This window comes from Lygodium microphyllum, chromosome 17, assembly GCF_053477565.2.
Source record: "Lygodium microphyllum isolate KBCC chromosome 17, Lygodium_microphyllum_v1.1.10, whole genome shotgun sequence".
NCBI classification, from domain to species: Eukaryota; Viridiplantae; Streptophyta; class Polypodiopsida; order Schizaeales; family Lygodiaceae; genus Lygodium; species Lygodium microphyllum.
This window is the reverse complement of record NC_141151.1, coordinates 11764045-11784970: the sequence shown is the minus strand read 5'-3', so window position 1 is coordinate 11784970 and position 20926 is coordinate 11764045. Positions and strand designations below refer to the sequence as shown.

Sequence of the window (20926 nt, the reverse complement as noted above, 5' to 3'; positions counted from 1 at the left end):
GTGCTCTGGGTTGTTTCACCAAGCATCCAGATTGAGGTTATTTACAATCATCGATGAGCACTGTATTGAGTAGCATTCTAATTGTTGCCGGCACAAATAACATAGGGAAATATGTTTCTTCCATGGATGAGGACAATGCAAGCCAGGCTCTCACAAAGGCACACATCAAAGATAAGTACTGCTGCTATGTTCTGCCGTTTCATGATATAAATAATCTGAGAACTGAAGGCCTGCGAAATTTGGCATGTTACTAGTAATATGCCCATGTAATTGTTGAACTTTCACTCTAACAGGCCTTACAATACATGTATTGCTAGAGGGGAGATGAGCCAGGAAATGAAACATATTGCTAGATGGGAGATGGGACAGCAGATGAAACAATGGGCATACAAATCCACAAATGGGAAAAGCCCATTCCAAGGGGTGTCTGCAAAATGTTATGTTATAATTAACAACGACAACAAGATACATGTACCCATCATGGCTAAATAGAAACAAAAATAGACAAGTTCAGGCAGCTCTGATTCCTGGCACTGCTTGAACCACACTACCTGGGTATGATTTGCTACAAAAGGATGAATGATACACAAGCTCCTTATGGACTAACCTGCTGCTGTTTAATCTGTGAGATGGAAGTCTCTCAAGGACTGTCAAACAACTCAATTACATAATTCTCCAAATCATCTGGAGAAAATCTTATGTATCTATCTGGTTGCCTTCCTGCTTCCACAAAGTTTCCAAATTGATTGAGGAACTCACGATAGGCTGGGACCAGCTTATCTACAATCGCAATCCGTAGGTACTCCCTCAAATGAGGGTCTGGAATGACCCAACTTGACTGTGCTTTCCAAGCTTCCTCAAATGCGAAATTGAAATTTCTGAATCTCTCCTTGATAGCAACCCTTGAAGCCCCCATGCCATTTGCAACAAGGCCATCCTCTCTCAAGCACATGAATACCTTCTTCCAAGCTGTTCTGACATAGTTTGCTGCATAAGCACGCACTTGTGCAGAATGCTTCCTCATCCAGTCATCCCCTAGTAACCCAGCTAACTCTGATTGCCTCACCTTTTGGACAATGTAGTCTATGTTGTTCATTAAAAACAGGAATGACAGCGCAGGATCCTTATACAGCTTTGATTTCCCTTCTAGATTGCCTTCTAGAAAGACTATTAACCACATCACCTGTACGGCTAAAGGAGAAGTGCGGGTAGGTGTCTCAATGCTGCCATTCTCGCGTAGACCATCAGCAAGGCCAAATGTTTCTACACCCAAAGTCCTTGGTGCTTCTCTTCTCCTGTCTCGAAGCAGTTGCTCCAAGCAATCAGAATAATCAACTAGGAACTTGATGTAGTTCATGACATAACGAGTGAGAGGATGACAGGCTCCCCCAGGAACAGGATTCCTTGAAGCATCTTTCTGGATTGCTCTCTCAAACTCTTGCAGAGTTCCTTTTGCAGCTTCTCCCAGCTGGGTTAGGACCCCAAATACCTCTAACCTAATATTTTCACAACTCTCATGAGAAAAAAGAACCTTTGTTTCTGGCATTAAATCTCTAATAATCTCATACATGTCTAAAATTCTGAAGAGCTTTTCAGGCGTCCTTTTACTGCTAGCAATAGCTTTGCCAAGCATCATGAACTGTGTTATGGCTCCTGTGGCAAGCTCTGCGAAACAGTTCTCCTGCCAAGGACTCAGACCATGAAATATGTTTTCACATAATGTCTTTTCACTTGGTAAAATGACCTTCATTGCTACTTTCAATGCCTGGATCCATTTCCTGATTTTTACTTCCAGCAGTTCCCAGGCCATTTTCTGGACTGCTTCCAGGGTTGGCCTATCAACACCCAATCTGTACAGATTCTGCTCCAACACAGTCTTTCTAACACTTACATAGACCTGGCAGGTCTCTTTCCCATAGGCTGCTGACACCATGCGCTCTGCGATCACATTCAAGTCCTTTAATCTATTTTCTGGAATAGGATCAAATGTTACATTGAAATCAGTAACCGGGTGAGCCACTGGAATGTCATCATCATCTTCATCATCAGAGCAGTCAGATGCATCTGCATACTGACCCTCCTCACCATCTCCACTTGCTGCAGCCAGTAACCAATCTGCATCAACTGCCTCACCATTCATCACAAGCATGTGCCTGAACTCCTCTTTTAACCTTACCATAGCAACCTCCAGAATGTGATGTGCTCGATCAAGCATAGCTTTGTCACACCAGGACGAGGCAACAGGCCCTAGCACTTTCTGCACCTCATCCACTGCCTTTAGATAGTATACAGCTTCCTGCGGCTGACTATCCCAGATCATGGTCTGCTGGGTAGTCTCAGAGCCAACCCCTTCCCATCGCATTATGATTCCTTCTGCAAAACCCAAGCTCTCCTGTATTTTCTTCAATGCAGAAGACACTCCCGCCGCAGCTGCAGGGTCTCGGCTTTCTTGGACAAACTCGTTCATGTTGGAGAAGCGGTCGTCAAAGTTGGACAAGATGCGGAGCATGTCCTCAGTCATGTGCTCATTTTTGCCACCAAGGGTTCTGACTATGTGCTGGGCTGCAGCGATGACTCTTTGATCTCCTTCATCCTTTGCCATAAAAGGGGGCCGAGGCCTTCACTATTCAGAAAACGCATGCACAGATCCCTGTTTCCCTTTGATTTTTTATTTACGACAGAGAATGTGAGTGGATACCAATGCCGGCCAAACAAAAGAAATGTGCCAAAATCTGCAGAACAGAACACCTCGAATGGGGTCGAAGGTATCGTCAAAAGGCGAGCTCTTTGAAACGGCTATGTCGGCATCCAACAAAAGCTGCAAGGGATCCCCGGATCTAAGAATTCGAACGGCCTCGAAGCTTGAAATATGGCGTCGAAACAGGGGAGAAGAGCAGTGGAGACGAGAAAAAGTGAAGAATTCCTTCTCGATTAAGGAAGCACACAGAGACCTGATTCTGCAAAGTCTTTGCAGGATTCCTCTTCTTCACTTCTCGGTGGTGAGGCAGAAGAGAGAGCCTGATCTTGTCTCTACGCAATTGGCAGAGACAGAACTGCCAGACGGGGAATTCAGGAACGAGGACGATGGAAACACCGAGTCAGTTCAAGCCTCTGAAGATGGAAACTCTCTCTCTCTCTCTGTGACCCTACCCGGAAGCTTGGAGCAAGCCTCTCTCTGCAGGTGCCCTTGCAGGTAAAGACGTCCTCCATCACGTTAACGTGGCGTCTTCTCTCATCCTTTCAAATGAAGGGGACCCAAAGTTTAGACCTTTTCCCAAAGTCATTGCTTTGCCCATATGCTTGACAGTTCCTAGTCTTATCTTACTTCTTATCTTATTACCATATTATTATTACTACAATATTATTTTCTTTCTGCTCCCGAGAAATCTCTTTTCTTTTTCCCTTCCCTTTTTTCATTAAAGCTCCCCCCTCCCCTCTCTCCCTTATAATCTCTCTCTCTCTTTTTCCCTTCCCTTTTTTAATTAAATTACTCCCCTCTCTCTCTCTCATTTGTAGAGCCTAGGCTCTCTCTCTCTCTCTCTCTCTCTCTCTCTCTCTCTCTCTCAATTAAATCAAAAGTCTCTCTTTCTCTTAGATTAAATTTTTAAATTTAAATTTTTGTCATCAAATATTTAAAAAATTATTTGAAGTTTTTTTTACATAGTTTTTTACACACTTTGAGAGAGAGATAGAAGAAGAGGGCGAAAGAGAGAAGAAGAAGAAGATGATGATGATGATGATGATGATGATGATGATGGAGATATGAGGGGGGGAAAGAGGAAAGAGAACAGTCTTTTTTTAATTAAACATTTTTCTTCTCCCCCCCCTCTCTCCTCATGTGTAGGGTTTAGGTTCTCTCTCTCTCTCTCTCTCTCTCTCTCTCTCTCTCTCAAATTTAAAGTTTTTTTGACATAGTTTTTCACACACTTTGAGAGGGAGATCAAAGAAAAAGAATAGGGAGAATGATTTTTAAAAAAAGAAAGAGAAAAATACGGAGAGTGGGAGAACAGAGCGAAAGAGAATTATAGAGAGAGGAAAATAAAATTTGAGAGAGAGGGGGGGAAAAAGAAAAAAGGAAAAGAGAGGAGAGAGACAAAGAGAAAAAAGAATAGAGAACTTGAACGAGACTTGAATACAGAGAGAAACTTATAGAGAGAGAAAATATAAAATTTAAAAGAAAGAGAAATTATTTTTTTAAGAGAAGAAAAAAGATGAGAGAAGAAAAATAAAGGAAAGGGAGAGAGAGAGAGAGAAGAAGAAGAAGAAAGAGGAAAAGAGGAAGAGAGATAGGGAAAAAGAGAAAAAAGAAAATTCTTTTTTAAATTTAAATATTTTTTGAGAGTGAGAGAGAGGAAGGGAGAGAGGAGAGGGGGGGAAAGAGAGAGATAATCAAAGATAAAATTTAAAAGAAAGAGAGGGAGAGAAAACAAAAAAAATTAGGAGAAAGGGGAGGAGAAGAAAAGGGGCAGAGAGAGAGAGAATATAAGGAGAGAGAGAGAGAGAGCGGAGAAGAAAATAGAGAATACAAACATAAGGAGAGAGAATTATATATAGGGAAAAGATAAAATTTACATACTTTAAGAGAGACTGAGGGGGGGGAGGGGGAAATAAAAAATAGGAAGAAGAAGAAGGAGAGAGAAAGAGAGAGAGAGAGAGAGAGGGAGGGAACATATAGAGAGAATTATAGAGAGAGGTAAGATAAAATTTACAAAGAGAAAGAGAGAAGAAAACACTACAAGGAAAGAGAGGTATAGTGATGGTGGGTAGCGATGCAGGAATAGCAGTGTCGCCCCACTACAGGGAAAAAAAACTGGGCCGAAACCCGAGCGCGTTTCATTTCGCGCATTTTCATGAGACATTTCGAGAGGGAGAGCGAGAGAGAGAGCGACCATTTTGTATAAAGGGTAAGAGAGGAAGAGGAAGAAGGCTTGCCGCCGCCACCACTGCAGCCGTTTGCGAAGGAGAGGAGGAGCCTTCGTCACGAAGAGGAGCCGCCAAACCCTCACCATATCTTTACGGTGAGTCCATTCTCTCCTTCTTTTGCTTGTTTAGGAGAGGAAATAAGAGAGAAAGAGAGGGAGAGAGAGAGGAAGGGAGAGAAAGAGAGGGAGAGGGAGAGGGAGAGGGAGAGGGATGGGGAGGAAATGAGAGAGGGAGAGGGAGGGAGAGTGCATTCTCTCTCTCTTTTACTTTTGCTTACATTATTTGTGTATATATATTGAGAGAGGGAGAGGAAATGAGAGAGAAAGAGAGGGAGAGGGAAGAAATGGGAAAGGGAGGGGGAGGGAGGGAGAGAGAGAGAAAGAGAGGGAGAGGGAGAGGGAGAGGGAGGAACTGAAAGAGGGAGGGGGATGAAATGAGAGAACGAGAGGGAGGGAGAGTGTATTCTCTCTCTTTTTTATTTATTTTTTGTCTAATTTGTATATAATGAGAGAGGGAGAAGAAATGAGGGAGAGGGAGGGGGGGGGGAGATGAAAACATAATAGGGAAATGAGAGAGGGAGAGGAAGGGAGAAGAAATGAGAGAAAGAGAGGAAGAGAACAAAAGGAAATGAGAGAGGGAGAGAAGAGAGAAAAAAAAGAGAGAATGAGAGGAGAGAGAAAAAGAGATAAGATGTTAAACATAATAGGCAAAGAGAGAAAGAGAGGGTGTGGGTGAGGGTGAGGGTAAGGGAGGGAGAGGAAATGAGAGAGGGAGAGGAAGAGAGAAAAGGAAATGAGAGAGGGAGAGGTGAGAGAAAAAGAAATGAGAGAGAGGAGAGAGAAAAAGAGAGAAAGATTATTAAACCTAATGGAAAAATAGAGAAAGAGAGAGTCAAGGTGAGGGAAGGAGAGAGGGAGAGAAAGAAAGAAAGGGAAATGAGAGAGGGAAAGGAGAGAGAAAAAGATAAAAAATTTATTAAATCTAGTAGAGAAAGAGAAAAAGAGGGTCAGGGTGAGGGAGGGACAGGAAATGAGAGAGGGAGAGAAAGAGAGAAAGGTAAATGAGAGAGGGAGAGGAGATAGAAAAATTATTAAACCTAATAGGGAAAGAGAGAAAGAGAGGGTGAGGGTGAGGGAGGGAGAGGAAGAGAGAAAAGGAAATGAGAGAGGGAGAGAAGAGAAAAAAAATTTTGAGAGAGAGGAGAGAGAAAAAGAGAGAAAGATCATTAAACCTAATAGGAAAAGAGAGAAAGAGAGGGTTAGGGTGAGGGTGAGGGAGGGAGAGGAAATGAGAGAGAAAAAGAAAGAAAGATCATTAAACCTAATGAGAAAAGAGAGAAAGAGAGGGTCAAGGTGAGGAAGGGAGAGGAAATAAGAGGGAGAGAAAGAAAGAAAGGAAAATGAGAGAGAGAGAGGAGAGAGAAAAAGGAATGAGAGAGAGAGAAAGGAGAGAGAAAAAGAGAGAAAGATCATTAAACCTAATGGGAAAAGAGAGAAATAGAGGGTCAGGGTGAGGGAGGGAGAGGAAATGAGAAAGGGAGAGAAAGAAAGAAAGTGAAATGAGAGAGGGAGAGGAGAGTTTAAAAAATGAGAGAGGGAGAGGAAATGAGAGAGGGAGAGGAGAGAGAAAAAGAGAAAAAAATCATTAAATCTAATAGAGAAAGAGAGAGTCAGGGTGAGGGAGGGACAGGAAATGAGAGAGAGAGAGAAAGAGAGAAAGGAAAATGAGAGAGGGAGAGGAGAGAGAAAAAGGAATGAGAGAGAGAGAGAGAGGAGAGAGAAAAAGAGAAAAAACCATTAAACCTAATAGGGAAAGAGAGAAAGAGAGGGTGAGGGCAAGGGAGGGAGAGGAAATGAGAGAGGGAGAGGAAGAGAGAAAAGGAAATGAGAGAGGGAGAGGAGAGAGAGAAAAAAATTAGAGAGAGAGGAGAGAGAAAAAGAGAGAAAGATCATTAAACCTAATAGGAAAAGAGAGAAAGAGAGGGTCAGGGTGAGGGAGGGAGAGGAAATGAGAGAGAAAAAGATCATTAAACCTAATGGGAAAAGAGAGAAAGAGAGGGTCAGGGTGAGGGAGGGAGAGAAAGAAAGAAAGGGAAATGAGAGAGGGAGAGGAGAGAGAAAAAGAGAGAAAGATCATTAAATCTAATGGGAAAAGAGAGAAATAGAGGGTCAAGGTAAGGGAGGGAGAGAAAATGAGAGAGGGAGAGAAAGAAAGAAAGCGAAATGAGAAAGGGAGAGGAGAGATAAAAAAATGAGAGAGGGAGAGGAGAGAGAAAAAGAGAAAAAATCATTAAATCTAATAGAGAAAGAGAGAGTCAGGGTGAGGGAGGGACAGGAAATGAGAGAGGGAGAGAAAAAGAGAAAGGAAAATGAGAGAGGGAGAGGAGAGAGAAAAAGGAATGAGAGAAAGAGAGAGAGAGGAGTGAGAAAAAGAGAAAAAATCATTAAACCTAATAGGGAAAGAGAGAATGAGAGGGTTAGGGTGAGGGAGGGAGAGGAAATGAGAGAGGGGGAGAAAGAGAGAAAAGGAAATGAGAGAGGGAGAGGAGAGAGAAAAATGAGAGAAAAAAGAGAAAAAATCATTAAACCTAATAGAAAAAGAGCGGGTGAGGGTGAGAGAGGGAGAGGAAATGAGAGAGGGAGAAAGAGAGAGGGAAATGAGAGTAAAAAGGAAATGAGATGGAGAGGAGAGAGAAAAAGAAAAATGAGAGAGAGAGGAGAGAGAAAAAAATATAAAAATCATTAAACCTAATAGGAAAAGAGAGAACGAGAGGGTACCCTAACACCTGCTACATAGTATCATAGTACTGGGTACTTGGCACTATGATACTAGAGTACTAGGTGCTAGATACTAAGATGCTATTATATTATGTGCTAGGTATTGAGTACTAGGTACTAAATACTAGTGTTCTATGATATTATATGCTAGGTCATAGAAAAAGAGAGAGATGGAAGGAGAGGATAACAATCTAAGAAAAGAAAAGAATGATAATAAAAACAAATTGTTTGTTGTAACGTAGACAAAATGGAAAACGAAGAAGGTCCTGTTGTTCAAAATCGTGAGGTGTATCTTAATCAGCGTGTCCCATGTCCTTGCTCTCAATGCAAGCTGGCAATTAGACGAAAACGCTGATTGTCTATAGAACACGTACGACGATTTGGCGAGTTTCAATCTAAGATCATTGATCGGGCAATTGCGGATTTTCAGCAAATAGTAATTTGAAGTTAATATCAATCATGCATTGTACTCGCAAGCTAATTGAATACCATATATAATAAGATTGGGTCTCATTGGCAAATTTTCTATCCAGGGAGATGATGTCTCATCCCAAGGAGGAGTGCACCCTTTGTGGCCAATTAGAAGAGTACATGGGCGTGAGATGGATGGAGTACAGGAGCCAATCCACCACTTGCAAGGCCAATCTATACCGTCAATGCCAGAGGAGACATGTAACCTTCCAGACCTACCTACAATCTTGGAGCCTGAGATGGAGGCAATGATTGATGCATTGATTCCCATGGATGTCGAGACTTCTGATCCACTTAGAGAGGAAGCATCCATACCATTATATGATGGGTGCTGAGTATCTCGGCTGAAGACACTACTTGCACTCTTAAGTGTGCAAGCAAAATACGGGTGGAGCGATATGAGTGTGACTGAGTTATTCAGGTACCTTGTACATACGCTTCGTTGAGTTTTTTTTTGCACTATTATTACAAATATTTGTGCTTTTTCAAGGTGTTTATGATTTTTTTCAGGTTATTGAAATATCATATATTACAACTTGCAAATACCATGCCTGAGTCTCGTGATGATGCACGACATGTTTTATGAAAACTTGGCATGGACTATAATAACATCCATGCATGTATCAACGATTGCATGCTGTTTCAAGGAGAATACAAGACTATGGAGACATGTCCAAAGTGTGGTGCTCACTGATATCAACAGGACTTGCAAGGGCAAACCATCCCTCAAAAAGTTCTCAGACACTTTTCGCTTATTCCCTGCATAAACTACATGTTTCGTACGTTCGGCATGGTGAGCTTGACAATGTGGCATGCACAGAATAGGTCCACGGATAGAGTTCAACGAATATCAGCAGATTCACGCCCATGGAGCCACATTGACTCTACCTTCCCAGGCTTTGCCCGAGAGCCAAGGAATCTTCGGCTCGGTCTTTTAATGGATGGCGTGAACCCATTTGGTCTGCACTCAACTTCTTACAGTGTGTGGCCTATAGTCCTTGTCAACTACAATATCCCTCCATGGCTTTCTACGAAGAAATGACATCTCATCCTTAGCTTACTCATCCCCGGCTGCTACAAAGTCAAAAATATGGACGTGTATCTTCGTCCATTAGTCGATGAGCTTAAGATTTTGTGGAAGGAGGGGGTCACCGTGCAAGATATGAGTAGGCACAATGGTCGACGGTCAGCCAATATTCGAGCCATTCTCATGTGGACGATGCATGACTTTTCAAGATTCGGAGAGTGCTCAGGTGAGCAGGCCTCCGTTCGCATTGGTAATATCTATATTTTATCTCGTTCAAGCAAGTATTCACTGGGTCGTGGTGTTGGAACAGGTTTGGTTACCTCAGGTTATCATGCATGTTCATTGTGCAGGCCATAGTTAGACTCCCGAAGGTCATGAACCATGAAGAAGATGGTATATTAAGGACACACTACTTTCTTGCCAGAGGATCATGAACTCAGGGAAGGTTTCCTTGGATGACCTCCAACACATATGAACGCCGCAAGCTGGTACGAGCTAAAATGGTCCACACGGAATCACATCCAAATGGAATGCAGCAGTTCTCAGTTTTCTACGAGTTGCCATATTGGACCCACTTACAAACCACTTGTTGGATCCCATGCATATTTTCAAGAATGTGGGTAGTTTGCTATGGGAACACATCACAGGAAAGAGAGACACTTTGACCGCAGTCGAGTGCCGATGGTCGCGTGCAGCTTTCTCACGCTCCTTGGGTTTTGTCCACTAAAGAAGAGCGCATTGTGAAGCAAGTAATCAAGTCTATCCGCACTCCGACGGGTATGATGCGTTCTCTCAGGTCCTATTTTCTAAAGACGACCAATTATCAAGGCTAAAATCCCATGACTAGAATAATATATGTCACGTTTGTACTATGAACAGATTGTAATTGGCGCGCGCATTTTGCTATTTGGAGTGTAGTTATTATTCATAATGCTTTCTCATTTATGACAGTTTGTACTACCGATCGCAATCGCAGGATGTCTTACTCTAGAAATACACGAGGCCATTTACAGGTTGTCAACTTTGGTGCAATGGATCTCATAGAAGGAGATTAAGACGTCCTCTATTGAATCCGTGAGGCGGGGAGCAGTGAAGACAGTTTGTCTCTTTAAGAAATACTTGCCCACCAGCATACTCACGATACAAATCCACCTTCTTATGCATCTTGTAGATGAAGTGGAGATTGCTGGACCTGTCCATATAAGATGGATGTTCTTCTTGGAGCGCTTCATGAAAACCCTGAAAGGCTTTGCTGCAACAACGAGCTCGGCCAGAAGGTAGCATGGCTGAAGGTTGGTTGGTATTTGAGGCACTAGTGCATATTTCACAATGGCTACCAACGGTGGATCCAGACAATGAAATGCTATGGTCGCTGAAGGACGATGATAGACTGACTGGAGATGTGGTGGTTGGAAATGGGGTAAAAAAAAGAATGGATGTCTCAATGGAGGAGAAGGTGAATCGTTTTTGTATATTGCACCATGCCTCTATGGAGATGTGGCTCGCCAAGTATAAGATCTCTAGGCAAGATCGAGAGGAAGCGCGAGCTGAATTTCAACGTAGTACGTATCATCGACCAATTCGATATCCCGAAGGCATGGAGGAGATGTCGTGGTTCATGTCAACGCGATGGTTGCATGGAGCTTTGACTACAACGTCTTGCGAAGAGACAGAAGTCTTAATGGAGGAGTGGGAATTCTCGAGGGGATGTAATCCAAAGGTGATGAGGGGTTTAGAATCTGTCGTATCTAAATTTTATATGTGACATCTAATTTGAGTGTTTCAATGTACAGTACAAAATATATAGTGCAGCGTGGTCACGCGGACGGCATTTTCGCGTGGAGCATATTGACAAAATGCGCTCCACAATGGACTATGGTATCATGGCAAGGTTCGAGCAAGAGAGCCGGCGATGAGCAATGGATCCAAACATGGTTGTGGATGAGATTGAGTATTTTGGGAACTTGCAAAGTATTGTTACGGTGGATTATCGTAGCTTCTCCATGATACTATTCAATGTGCAATGGTTCAAAGTGGTACTTGGAGGAGCTAGAGCAACAGTTCGACGAGGTCCATCCTGGATTTCTTGAAATAGATTCCGAACAAAAATGGACGGATTTATGCGGCACCTTTGTGTTGCCGGCCCATTGTGAACAGGTGCATGGACTCATTTGTTTGCTAATTGTATTACGACATGGTTTATGTCACAATAGTTTGAACTCTCTTATACGTGTTTGTGAACAGATAATCTTCTATCCAAACCCTCGATAATCTCGATGGTGGTATGTTATACCTTCAACTCCTCGAAGTGCAAGAGTATATGATCAAAGCGATGTTCCGAGCATAGATGAAGATAATATGCAAATAGAGGGATCAATATTGCAAGGGGTGGAGGCTGTCGAACGCTTGGAGCTAGCATCGGCTAACAATGATGGAAATACAGGAGTCCAAGAATCCTTTGAGAACGAGGTGGACTCATTCTTTTGTGGTGACATGTCTATCGACCTTCCAGTGTATGCGAAGTTGTGTCAAGAGATTAATATGGGACCATATGATACTTCATACTTGGAGCATCCACTTACTCCATTAGTGGACCAATCACTTATAAAGATACATAAGATATGCATTTTAAGTGAGATTTTTTTAAAATGATTTATATTACTGTGCTTTGTATAATTTAAATTGATTATTCTAACATCATTTTTTGTCTGTGCAAATGACATTTTCAGGATGAGTCGAGGGATGAGCGATGAGGAGTTACAAGACATCTTCACATGCATGTCTCCAAACCAGATCGCGAGATTTAGAGATATGGCAGACCAGGAGCTGTTGCTCTGCTAGATCTACTTCAGCGTAATCGGATGCTTTAGCTTCGAGCAGACGAGCTCGACGCTCCAGACTTGGACCAGAGGGAGGGAGTGCTTCGGGGTTGAGGGATGCTGCAGAGATACAGAGGCAGTGAGCCCGCGGTCGACATGGGATACAAGTGCGACTCCTCGCTCTCGTGGCCCTTCCAGGAAGTGTGGCTTAGGCTCAGGTGGATGTTGTGGAGGCACGGATGCGGTGTCTTTGTCTCATTGTTCAACTGGAGCTACATCACCTCAGGGATTTGTCACACCTGTGGGGACGTCTACTCTAGTTACTCCGCCGTCAGCAAGGTGGCACCCTTGTGGGTACCACTTCGATAGATATTACCCCGGTTATTGGTGTCGTTATTTACATCGCAAACCGTCGCTATCAGCATCGGTATTGGCATCGGTATCAGCATCGCAAATACCGATGCCAATACCGACACTAATAGCGACGGATTTGCGATGTTGATATCGACGCCAATACCGACGCTGATAGCGACGGTGATACCGACTGTTCTATGGCGTCACCAATAACGACACTTTTTGCGATGACGGGGGCAAATTTTGTTATTTGCCTTTTTGTCGCTTTAAACGTCAGTATAAGGCCTATATCTTGTAGTGAAAGGAAAAAGAGAGAGAGAGAGAGAGAGAGAGAGAGAGAGAGAGAGAGAGAGAACCAAGAGATGAGAAAAAATAAACTAAAATAGAATGCTACTATACTATTTTCATTGTAGATTCGGAAAGCCCCGAACCTCCAGAGGGCTTCCCGAACTTACCTCCTTTTCCAAACCTCCCTTTTTCAATCAAAACCCTTCCATTCCCCTTGTTCTCACGTGTAATCTCTCCTTTTCTTGTTCCCCCTCCCTTTTTTTATTGAAACTCCCCCCCTTTGTCAAATCAAAACCCCCTCCCCTCTCTCTCACTTATAATCTCTCTCTTTCTTCTCCCCCTCCCCTTTTTAATTAAATTCCTTCCCTCTCCCCCCTCTCTCTCTCATTTGTAAGGCTTAGGTTCTCTCTCTCTCTCTCTCTCTCTCTCTCTCTCTCTCAGATTAAAATTTTTAATTGAATATTTTTAAATATTTTAATTTGAAGTTTTTCAAACATAGTTTTTCACACACTTTGAGAGAGACATAAAAGAAGAGAGAGAGAGAGAGAGAGAGAGAGAGAATAATAATAATAATGATAAAAAAAGAAGACTAAGAGAGGGGGGATTTTACTTAAACATTTTTCTTCTCCCCCTCCCCCTCTCTCTCATGTGTAGGGCCTAGGTTTTCTCTCTCTCTCTCTCTCTCTCTGTTAGATTAAACTTTTCTATTTAAATACTTTTAAAAGCTTTTTTAAATTTAAAGTTTTTTTGACATAGTTTTTCACACACTTTGAGAGGGAGATAAAAGAAGAAGAAGAAGGAAAAGGATTTAAAAAAGAAGAAGAAAGAGAAAAAGATGGAGAGAGGGGGAACAGAGAGAAAGAGAATTATATAGAGAGAAAATATAAATTTAAAAGAGAGAGAGAGAGGAAAAGAAAAAAAGAAAAGAGAGGAGAGAGAGGAGAAGAAAAGGGGGGAGAGAGACAAAGAGAGAGAGAAAAGAAGAAGAGAGAGAACTTGAACACAGAGAGAAAATTATAGAGAAATGAAAGATAAAATTTAAAAGGAAGAGAAAAGAAAAAAATTTAAAAAGAAGAAGAAAAAAAAGGAAAAAAGAGGAGAGAGAAGGAAAAGAGAGAAGAGGGGGAGAGAGAAGAAAAGCAAGGAGAGAGAAGAATAAGAAGAAGAAAGAGGGAAAGAGGAAGAGAGATGGGAAAAAAGAGAAAAGAGAAATATTTTTTTAAATTTAAATATTTTGAGAGAGAGAGATAGAGAGGAAGGGAGAGAGAAGGAGAGAGAGACAGAGAGAGAGAGAGAGAGAGAAAAGATAAAATTTAAGAGAGAGAGAGAGGGGGAGAGAATTAAAAAATGAAAATTAGGAAAAGGGGAGGGGAAGAAAAGGGGGCGGAGAGAGAGAGAGAGAGAGAGAGAGAGAGAGAGAGAGAGAGAGAGAGGAGAAGAAGAGAGAATACAAACATAAAGAGAGAGAATTACATATAAGGAAAAGATAAAATTTACATACTTTAAAAGAGACTGGGGGGAAGAAAGGAGAGAGAGAGAGAGGGAACATGTAGAGAGAATTATAGAGAGAGGAAAGATAAAATTTAAAAAGAGAGAGAGAATAAAAAATAGAGGAGAAAGAGAGAAGGAAAAAAGAGGAGAGAGAGAGAAGAAAAGCACAGAGAGAAGAAAAGGGGAGAGAGAGAAAGAAAGAAAGAAAGAAAGTCATATTAACGTCTACAACAGGCCAAGTTGGCCTATGAGACCAAAATGTTGCATACAAAATGTCTGGGAGATTTCAAAAGTCCCAGTGAAGCTAACGTTTATGCTATGTTGAACTAAATTGAGTAGGTACAAAATGATATCTAGACTAGATACAATCTAGAGGTACTCCCAGTGCGGTGTGGAACTGCTCCTGGAGTGTTCATCCTAGGATGTCCTGCATGGGTCGGTTTAACATGGAGAGACTAAAGTGGCGGGGAAGGGCCCTTCAATGGCGGCGTAGTATCTCTTGTATCTTCGACATGTGTCTTCTGCGGGGACGGGGGCTGGCGGGGCATGGGTGCCGGGCTTTGCCTCTCGCTGTGGCTATTTCTAAGGTGGTCCCCCGGGGTCGGGAGGCCGGTTGGCTGGTGGGGGCTCGGTGGTGGGGAGGGTAGCTGGTATTTGGTAGAATTCGTTGAGTGTGCGTTGGTTGGTGGCTCCTTGTCTTTGCTCCGTGGTTCGTAGGAGGTGGTCTTTGTGGCATCGTATTTCCAATAGAAAGAGCCCCAAGCATCTCTGGTCTTTGAATTCCATCACCTTGGAGAGTGGTCCGAATCCTTCACTGAATAGGCAGTGGAAGCATCCCTGGATTTCGTAATACATTGGGCATCTACAGATATAGTGTTCCTCTATCTCTGGCTCGAGATGGTAGAGCTGACAGATTCGGTCTTTTGGGGGGCGGGGGTTGGCCCCGTATCTGCCTGTTTCGACCCGTAGTTGGTGTGAGGACGTGTGGATCTGTCTGGTGGCACTTCTGACCCCGTGAGAAAGGTGTGTGTCCATGTAGCTTGGGCGGGTGATGAAGCCATCCGGGGAGATGTGTAGGAAGTGCTCTCGGTAGAAAGCCTTCTTGGTTCCTAGTTCTGACATGGGGGTCACTCATGTCCTGGCTGTGTCTGTCTGGTCCATGTGGAGGCCATGGAGTCGTAGCCAAGTCTTTGTTCGTGCATACCAGCACTCAGTGTCCCCTTGTGTTGCTAGCTGTTTGGATGACTCCAGGGCGAGTCTGGGGTACCGGTGCCGGGGCAAGTCCCATATTCGGTGCAAGAAGGTCACGGTCTAGAAGAGGGCCTCAGCCATGAGAGGCGGTGCCCCCAGTTCTACGTGGATGAGCTCGTGTGGTACGGAGGGCTTGCTTCGGATCATCCGTGAGATCATAAGTATTAAGGGTCTCTCCATCTGCTCCCATCCCTCATAGGTGGCCTCCTCCTTAGGCAGTGGCTGGTCCTGTGGGGCCCTCCACGTGTGGTAGAGACTGGACCCTCATATGGGAGCCCCGTACAGGAGGGTTGGTGTGACCAAGGTGTCAAAAAGCCAGAGCTTTGTTCGAGGTTTCTGGAACTGTATGCGGGCACATTGGTTCTCCATTGACCCAAGGGCTGCATAGCCTCGGGTTAGTCTATCTTCTACTGCTTTTCTTAGGGTAAATATCGATCCATAGAATGTAGTCCCCAGATAGACGTATCTTTGGACTACGTCCACGGTCTCTTCGTCGTATGTGAAGGGGGGTACCGACCGTCGAAGCCATTGGGTTGACGTGTTGAACACCATGACCTTGGTTTTCCCCAGGTTCACCCTTAGGTCTTTGTCTTGGCAGAAGGTCTGTAGTGCGTCCAGTTGGTGCTGTAGCCCTTCGGGTGTGCTGTAGATGAGGACTATGTCGTCTGCATATAGTAAGATGGGTATCAGTGTCCCTCCCAGGCTCGATCCCTCCTCGCCCAATCTATCTATGTACTCTGAGATCTCATCAATGTAGAGGCCAAATAGGGTGGGTGAGAGTGGGCATCCTTGCTTGACTCCGATGGTGCTGGTTATCTCCTTTGACAACCCTCCTGGTGCCCGGACTCGGCCCGTTACCGATTCGTATAGTGCCAGTATCCCCCATCGCATTTCGGTTGGGACCCCCAGTTCCTGTAGTCTTTGTGTGAGCCTCGCTCGTGGGACTATGTCAAAGGCCTTGTGGAAGTCCACAAAGCAGCAGTACACCCGTCTTCCACGTGCTCTGCCCTTCTCTATGATGGCTCTCAGTGTGAGGATATGGTCAAGGGTGCAAAAACCCCTCCTAAACCCTGCTTGTCCTGCCGCCCGATGTTGGTGTTGCTCTGCCCACTTGCTCAGCTCGTGGTCCAGTATGGATCCATAGAGCTTGGCTAGTACATGGCCAACCATGACTATTCGGTAGTTCGTGGGAACCATGGGGTCTCCGGTCTTCAAGATAGGTATTATGGTGTTGGCTGACCAGCTGGCAGGGAAGCCTTTACATAGGGCTCTGTTGAACATGTGTGCTAGGAGAGGTGTAAGTATGTCTCTGGCATGGGTCAAATGCTCTGCTACCAAGCCTTCGTGGTCTTGGGCACGGCCATTTTGGAGTCTATCAATGGCGTCTCGAACCCACCCCTTGCTGAAGAATGTGGATGATCTGGGTCTGCTCCCTGCGGGCTGGGGTAGCCGGGGCTACTTGGGTACTTGGTATAGTGAGGTTGCATATGCGTGCCAAGTGTCCAAGGAGGTGATGGGCGTTTGGGCTCGGAGTTCCTGAAACGCCTTCCATGCCTCTCTGTTGTCCTGTCCTAAGAATAGTTGGTAGAATTCGCGTTCCACTTTGGAGAGGTAGGCTCGTTTCTTCCGTTGCACTAGACGACGAAAGATCAAGGGTGCCTGTTTATGCGTGTGTACTCCCCGTGCTTCGTCTTGTTGAAGACGGAGCCGGGTTTCCCTGCACTCTGCATCGTACTAGCTATTTTGTGGGATATTCTTGTTTGGAGGGGTGGAGTGGGGGGATGTGTGGGGGAAGTATTCGGCAGCCGAGGTGTGTAGTGTGCCCGCCAATTGTGCTGTGACCTCCTCCAGGGGTGTGTGGGGGTCCATTTCGTGCAGGCTCCAGTAGAGATGGTCGGAGTATGCGCTCGCAGTTAGCCTGGTAAAGTGGTACCTGGGGAATCTTGGGGGGGGGGGGGTAGATCATACCTGCAAGTTATGTCAAATTGCAGGTAGGCATGATCAGCAGCCACTACGAGTGGGCGAGGTGATATTTTAAAGGATTGGATGTCGGGGATAAGTGATAGAGGGCCAAGGATATAGTCCACTGTGCTTGCTCCCAGTTTCTGTGTGGGTGCTCCATGTGCCCCCCATCCGATGCCATTGGCCGCGTGCATGTGTGGGAAGCATGTGAGGGCCTCCGACCCGGGCCAATTGTCGAGACCATTGAGGATGGCTAGTCTGTATGCCCCCCCTAATGCCAGTAGGTGTTCACCATATTCGGTGCATTCAGCTAAGTCCTGTGATGCCTGGTTGGTCCTATCTCCTCCAGTGTGATCTCTTTGTACATGTGGTCTTCGCTCTCAAAGAAGGGGGTCTGCCTCTGTGCTGTGCGTGCGTTGAAGTCTCCGGCCAACATGACATCCCCCAAGCTAGATTAGTGCATGATATCCTCGTACAGTGGTAGGTATGGTGACTTGCCCTTCGGTGATGCGTATGGGGAGTGTGCTGGTGGGAAATAGCACACCGCCATGTATATGTCTCGGGGGCGATCTGTGTGTATCATGATCCACATGAACCGGGCTTCCTCATCTTTCCGCATGACTTGCACCGTGGGCTGTAACTCCTCCCTGTACAACACAGCCACCCCTCCGGACCCTCGGGTCCCTCCTTTTGTTTGGGCTCTAGGGCGGCATGCCGTCTCCCATCTATATCCCCTCACTTCTGGTAAGTAGGTGCCTGGGCTTTGGTGGGTTTCTGTGTAGAGGACGATATCCTTGCCGGTGAAGGTCTCCTGGAATAATCTTGCATTTGTTTTCGTAGCTCCATTGCAGTTCCACACTGCAAACCTCAGGTGGGTCTCATAGGCTGCACCTCGTCATTGGCATTTATCTGTGATGATCACACGACCATCTCTGTATACTGCCCATTTTCCCACTTTGCAAGCCTCCAGGATCTGTGGTATGCATTATTTACGATGTGCCACCTGTGCGGATGTGAGGTCATCCTCCAGGTAGACTTTTTCCCCTTTTAAAGCTGTCCTTTTGGAGAGGAAGGCTCATCTGGATTCTAAGTTGGCAAATTTGAGGATAAGAGGCCTTCCCTTGGTGAGGTCTTTCCCTATGCGCCATGCATTCTCCACTATTTGAGGGTCCGCTACTCCCAGCTTTTCACGTATCTATTTGGCGTCTGCCAGGGGGCTATCCCCTTCCTTCCATCCGACTACCCGGATGTGGAGCGCTCTAAGCTTTCTCCTTTTCTCCTCCTCCAGTGCTGCATTCACAAACTCCTCCTTCTTTGTTGGCAACTTCTTGGCTACCTCAATCCATTTGGAATTCTCGGCCACTTCAGCTTGTGCTTGTTTCACTATATTCGCCCATGTGTTGAGCTCCTTTGTTACTTGTGTCTTCAGCTCGTTGATCTCGGTTTGCACCTTGGTGGGCGTTGTTTCGGTGATTTCTCCTTCCTCCTTCTTGAGTAGGTCTAGCTGGTTTCTATCTTCATCGAGCTCGTGCCTCAGTTCTTCGATCACCCTGTTTCTCTCCTGGAGGGACGTTTCAATGTCCACCTTCCAGGAGGTGAAGTGTGATGCGATCTCGGTGTAGATTTCGTTCTTCCAGTCTTGCACTTTCATGCTTATTTCCTCCTTGATTTGGTGTGTAGTTTCCGCACACATTGCTGCCATGATTTCCTTGATGTTGCTGATGTCTTGGTCATGCACCTTGCATACATCTCAGAGGGTCTCTATGCCTTTCCTTGTGTGGTAGTCTGTCACCTTGTCAATGCTGCTCCAAATCGCTGAGTATTTCTCATTTTTCTCCCCTCTTGTGCGGTTGCCTGGTGATGGGGATGTCTTGCTTGAGCCCATCCCTTCCTCACGGTTCCTGGGCTTGCTCAGGGGATGTGTGCATCTGGCCTCATCGTGGTGGCAGATGTGTGATGGGCGATGGTGGGAGGTGGCTGAAAAGTCGAGTATTGACAGGGCTAGTGGCGGTGGTGTGATATGGGTGCTGAGTCCGGGGCGCGAGGGAGGCCTGTAGCATAAATTAAGGGGAAAAGTATTCCTGCAAAGCCCACATATACCACCTCTAAGATAGATAATAGGAAAAAAAAACCAACAAAAAATTGATTAACCTCCCTAAGCAGTCCACATCCTCCTATGGAAAATTTGACATGACCTACGCACATATGTGACTGAAACCTTCGTGAAATGCCAAAAACCCCATAGGCAAGCACTCAAAAGAAAAGAAAAATGCCATGCATGCTGTATCCCAGACACATCCCAAAAATCAAGATTGAACCATAGACTCGAATTGTCTAAATAAATATAGATGGATAAGACCGATGTCTCTGACTAAGAAACCCCAATCCACATAAGTGTATGGCGTATGCCTATGGTGCAGTGAAGTGGATGGGTGAAAACTACATAAATTATTTTTATTAGACGATAAATTAATTACTTTTTATTGTTAAAATTATCCCATTAATACATGGTGAGTCGTATTCGCATCCCAACCCCTACTTAGACTAACTTGACTGGACTGGACTAAGGATCTCTACGAATGCAATCCATTTTAAAAATTAGATGATCTGTGGCACAAAGCATATGCATGCACGACTTGGGGAGGTGGGGTTTCATTATTATTTACAAATTAACTGTGTATATAGCACATGTATGCGTGCACTATGGATAGATTTTAATTTACAAATTTAAGGGGGTTATGGTGCTATATATGCGTGCAACAGTGGTTCCTTTGATAAATTAACGGTCGGTTCCTTTTAATTAAAAATTTATGAGGTGCATTTTGTTTGTTTAGTGGATGCAATGTTCGGTTGATTTTTAGTTATAATTATATGTGTGTTACGGTGCATGTGAAAGAAGAAAAAAGAAAAAGAACCCAAGAGTGTGTGGACACCCGCAAGGTTTGATGCACAAAATCCCACGTCCAAACAAGTTGTAGAATAGAAAAATCCATGTATGAAAACAACGCGTCGACTAGGTGACAATCCTTTGTAACGTATGAAAAAACCAATACTAATACCATGGTAAAAATAAAATGAAGGGAGACAAGGAAAGGTTTGTCACTTGGGTGATCATTTGTTGGGTTTTTTTCGTGTTTTTTCTTCTTCTTTTAAATTTTATCTTTTTGTTTTTTCATTTTTTATTTTTATTTTGTGTGGTGTTTGAATCCTTAAAATTTTGGGAATCGTGTATTCGATTATGTTTAAAATTTACTTTTTAGATGTCATGTCACATTTGATGTGAATGGGACTTGAAGCATTTTGATTGGTTTGTTTTATGATTTGTTTTCCATTGGGTTTGTTGTTTATTTTTCTTGCTTTTTTGTTTTTAAATAAATAAATTTGAGTAACCAAACGACTACAAAAATATTGAGAATATGAAAAAGATTTTTTATGAATTTAAATAGCTATTAAAAAAAATTTCAAGCATGTTCTCATTTTATAAGTTGTTTTTAAATACAAATAAATATTTTTAATTTTTTTAAATTTTTATGTATTCATGGTTGTTGTTGAGGCAAACACAC

General features: G+C 44.0%; 1 pseudogene; it reads right to left on the bottom strand.

The window, feature by feature from the left end:
* Nucleotides 1-427: 427 nt before the first annotated feature.
* LOC148021573 (exocyst complex component EXO70B1 pseudogene) lies at nucleotides 428-3262 on the bottom strand (annotated as a pseudogene).
* Between the last annotated feature and the right edge of the window lie 17664 nt (nucleotides 3263-20926).